The sequence below is a fragment of the Triticum aestivum genome, chromosome 1A, assembly GCF_018294505.1.
Source record: "Triticum aestivum cultivar Chinese Spring chromosome 1A, IWGSC CS RefSeq v2.1, whole genome shotgun sequence".
Taxonomy (NCBI): Eukaryota; Viridiplantae; Streptophyta; class Magnoliopsida; order Poales; family Poaceae; genus Triticum; species Triticum aestivum.
The window spans coordinates 464,947,756-464,952,692 of NC_057794.1; the positions used below are offsets into that span (position 1 = coordinate 464,947,756).

At 48.4% G+C, this 4,937-nt stretch overlaps 1 pseudogene across 1 annotated transcript; it reads right to left on the reverse strand.

The window, feature by feature from the left end:
- Positions 1 to 1,195: 1,195 nt before the first annotated feature.
- On the reverse strand, positions 1,196 to 2,902 carry LOC123056965 (isoflavone reductase homolog IRL-like; annotated as a pseudogene). The gene is made up of 3 exons (XR_006426791.1): positions 2,461 to 2,902; positions 1,940 to 2,381; positions 1,196 to 1,549 (listed from the first exon to the last, which is right to left on the reverse strand). The product of XR_006426791.1 is annotated as an isoflavone reductase homolog IRL-like (transcript).
- Positions 2,903 to 4,937: the final 2,035 nt, after the last annotated feature.

Here is a 4,937-nt window from a genome sequence, read left to right on the forward strand (position 1 = left end):
TATGATGATGACATGATTTGATGAGACTAATTGTATGTATATGCTATGATTACATTTGTATGTGTATGATATGCTAAAGATTATTGTATAAAGCTTATTCAAATACAAAACAAATACAAAACAAATATGCAGGAAAAAAACTAACAAATAAACTAGTAGTAGCGAGGGGGAAATTTAGCAGTAGCGCCGTATTGTCAGTAGCGCGTCCCATCAAACAGCGCTGCAGATAATATCAGTAGCGCCCTTTCCCAAAGAGCGCTACAGCTATTCATGTATAGCAGTAGCGTGAGACAACCAGCGCTACTGCTATACGTTAGCTGTAGCGCCTTATTAGTAGCCCGGTGCCCGCACTACTGAGAGGCCCAAAACCTTCACTGTTGGTAGGCTTTTCCCTAGTAGTGAATGCAGTGTTGAAGCATGGCATGGCCACAAGCCAGCTGTGTGTAGCTCTGGTGCAAAGTTGGGATACACCATGGGATCCTGGCAGTTCCACAAGGCACCGCAAGTTTTCTCGAGCCTACCAACAGAGACTTTTCAATGAAGGAGGGGTGTCGCAGCTCTGGCCACCTCTTTCGAGAAAGTCCATGTTGGCTACAAGTACTTCGTCCGACTGTGCCAACAACAATGCCTCCTTTTTGACCTTGCTAAGTGTACTTCCACAATGGCTACCACAACAACAATATTAGTATTAAGGAATGTCGCGTGACGTGGGACCTACGCGGTAAGGGGTCAAGCCGAGTTTTAAGGAGGAAGGAGTGTTAGGGGGACTATCCTCAACCTCTAACGGGCTGGTGCTTGTACTGTCAATGGGCTGAGTGCAATTGCTAGCACAGGAGGCAACTCCAAATACTCAAGAGGAGCCAACGAGGAAGGATCAGGAAACAACCCGGCGTCGACTCTTCTTTCCCACCTCCGGCTCTCAACCTTTTCTCTTTCTTTCTTTTTTGAGGGACAACTTTTCCTCTTTCTTGTTGTTGATTTTTGCACACTTGTGCTTGTATCTGGAGTTCTGGACTTTGAATCAGCCCTCAATTCTTGTAGTGGTATAATTTTTGCTACTGGCGCAGTCGGTCTCATTGGTTAAATGTATGATCAAACTTAAATCTCTGAAAATGCAGGGGCACTACATTGTGGAATGGAGGAAGTATCTCATAGTGAACCCGTCTGAGGTGCTAACAAATATCAAAATCCGTTGTTAAAGAAAATCAAAGAGACATCCCGGGTAATTTATTCATCCATGATGGAGGACATACGTACAAACCAACAAAAGTAACCAGAAGCATACAACTGTCGACTCATCGGACATCATCAGTACCAAACACACACAGTCCGTTCATATCTATCTGACCGGCCTCAAATACAGATAGATCAGCAGCATATCTTCAGAGGAACCTGTTGAGTAAGTCGTCGACGGTGGTGTACTTGACGTCAGGGTACAGCTCGCTCGCCTCCACGCCGAACGACGGCGCGATCTCGATGTTGGTCTGGTCCCCCTTGATGTACGACGCGTGGCCGATCGAGAAGATGATGTTCATCGGGATCGGCGCCTCTGTAACGCACGTTCACAAAGACGAATTTGTAAAGTGAAAAAGTGATTTGACAGAAGTTCTTGATTCTCATTGATTGAGCACTATATATACAGGGAGCAGTTACAATTCTGTGAGAGCATTTCTAACCGCAACATGCGGTTGTCAATGCGTGAGACAAAACAGCAACTGCACATAGCAGTTGTTAAGATGAGAGAGGAAGTACAACTGCTCATAGCAGTTAGAGAGTACAAGGTCGGTTCCTATGTCGGTTCCTTAATTAGCATTTGTTAATTAGTAAATTAACAAATACTCTAATTCTATTCCTAACAGAATTAACATGTCAGTACGGCGTACGTAGTTCGACGTATCCCGTCAAGCGTGAGCTTAGCATCGGTCGAGCTCCTCCTAACCTTGGATCTGCTTGAGGACGGCGTCCTCGGGGACGTACACCCTCTGGAACGTCTTGCCGGTCTTCTTCTCCCACAGCGACGCCAGCTCGTTGTGCGACAGCGTGTTGGCCGGCGGCTTGATCTACAGCACCTTGTTCTCCGCCCGGGGGTCGTCCGCCGCCAGCACCGTGTACGTGCCGATGTCCGCCTCGTCCACGAAGACCACCTTGGTCTCGCCGTCGCCGAGGATGACGACGCTGTCGGTCGGGGGCGCCGGGGAGAGCACCTGCCCGATGGTGGGCAGCGAGTACCCGGCGAAGTAGTTGGCCACCACGTAGGTGTAGGGGATGCCCTCGGCCTCGACGGCCCGGCGGATGCCCGCCTTGAGGGCGAAGATGGACTTGGCCGGCTCCACGGCGCCGGTGCGGTCCACGTCCAGCCCGAACTCCGACGGGAAGAACCTCTGCGCAGACAGAGCACTCCAATGTGTGAAGCAAGCAGCCGCTCGTACGTCAAGCTGAACTGCACAAGACATATAGTACCTTCACGTTGCCGGCCTCCTTGATGGCGGCGATGAGCTTGGTCTGGTCGGCGATCTGCATCGAGCCCAGCGTGGAGATGCCGACGTCGGCCGCCTTGACGGCGATCAGCAGGCTACCGTGGTCGTGGAGATCGCCCGTGAGGAGCGTGACGCCCGAGTCCTGGAAGGTCTTGAGCAGCTGCGCCTTGGCCGGCTCGGAGGGGGCGGCGTCCCGGACGAGCGCCAGGGTGGGGTGGCCGAGCCGCGCGCTGGCGGCGACGACGTGCCTGCCGATGTACCCCGTCGCGCCGATCACAAGGATCTTGCTCTTGCCATCGGACGCCATGATCTTCCTCGTACCTTGGCAGGTGTAAGATCCTATCCCCTTCGCTTGCTTGCTCTCTCTTGCGCTGCCACGGCTTTAAATATGAATGCGAGCCTTTGATGTTACGCCTTCAATAATGGTGGATCCATGATAGCCGCTCCATCTCCGGCGATCTTCTGTCCCTACCAAAAAAAAAGAGAGCTTTCCACAGAGTCTGCATACGTGCATGTATGTGGTTCACTTTTACGGTCAGGTCCATTGGAACGAATTGATGAGACGTGCACTTTTAGCGACAGGTTCATGGTGACTGACAGGACACACCGTTTGCGTTTGGTAAGGTGGGGCGTGCATCACATCCCTCATCAGAAATCTACGGAACTTCTAGAAAAATGCTGATGTGGATTTATTATAACCGCATTATTAGAAATGACACTGAAAAAGAGATCCCATATTGTGCACTATATGATGATTTTATGCATTCTCTATAGGCGATATAGATCACTCAAACTTTCCCCGCAAAAAAAGAAGAAATAGATATAGATCACTCAAACTTTGTTCAGGCTCAGGGCTTGTTTACAGAGACAGGAACTATAAGAGATAAATACACCAGTGGTGCTTTTAACTTGCCATTGACGTTCACGTTAGTGTCTGAACTTGAAAAAGATGCTGAATTGGTTGTAAAACTTGGTATGAACGTGCAAATACGGTGCTAATCCGGTCTATAGACGTAAAGTGCGTCGACATGGCACAATATATGGATGATGTGGCACTGACATGGCATGAGGCCCACTTATATCTACAAAAGATAATTACTTGAATACAATGTGTCTCTATGATTAGTGGGTCTGCCTGTCAATACGTCAGCCACATACGAATTCATGTCGATGTATTTTATGTCTACGAAGAGGATTAGCACCGTATTTGCATGTTCATAACAAGTTTTAGAACGAGTTTAGCATATTTTTTAAGTTCAGACACTAAAGTGAACATCCACGACAAGTTCAAGCACCACGGGTGTATTTACCTTAAAATATAAAGACAAGATATGTCGCTGTGATAGGCTCCCGTACAAAAGGAATACATGCATCTTGTTTGATTCGCCGTCGCAAAAAAAAAATCTTGTTTGATTCGAACGGGATAAATGGGGTATGAGCTCATATCTCATCGAAACGAATTGCCCTCTCTCACTCTCCTGTTTTTTCTCTTTTCTTTTTTGAACGCGGTACATACCACTCATACAATCGCACATACATTTCAAATGTATTATAAACTTATAAAAAGTTCATCTCCGCCCTCATCACAAAAAAGAAGGTGCCTTCATTTATATATAGTAACAAACCACGGTATGTTGTTACTCTGTAACGCTTCGAGATCGATGTGCCAGGTGTCCGTCAGTTATTCGCTGTCGTTATCAGGTCTTTTGCTTGCGTGTTGCATCTTATCATGTCATCATGTGCATTGCATCATCATGTTTTCAAAACTTGCATTCGTCCGGGTTCCCCGTTCTCTCCGCTGTCCGTTCTGAGCCCAGACACACTTGCACGCGCCCGCAGCACGTCCGAAATATTATTTTCTAAGTGGCTGAAAAATGTTCTCGGAATGGGATGAGAGTTGATGTGTGGTCTTATTATAGTGTAGATAGACCGCCTGTCAAGTTTCATCACATTCGGAGATCGTTTGATGCCCCCAACGGATAACTATAGCGACATTATAGTCGGTCTAACGTCGGACGTTTTCGGTCTCCGGAAACAGTCGCCGGGCCTCTCTCTCTTCTCTCAGCTCGAGACCGTCTACACAGCTCACTACCTACCGCCAGGCCCTACCTAACCTCTCTCGTCAGCCCGCGACCCTCCTCGCTCGCGCGCCCGAAAGTTGTCCCGAACCCGACCCAGGCAGTCGTCACCGTTGTGTCCGGATCATCCCCAAACATCTACAAAACGTTTCCGTTTTCTTATTTGGACTTTCTAGTCTATTTATCTCGACCGCTCGATTTTAATTGGAGGGACGGTTTAGTCCCTAGACTCTCCCTCTTTCCTTATATATATACGGTTCCCCTTTGTCCATTTCTAGACTAACCCTAAATTCTAGGCAGCTTGTCCCGTCGAGCCGCCGCCACTCCTCTCCTCGGGATCCCAGAAACCATCTTCACCCTCATTTTCCTCACCGCACCAACC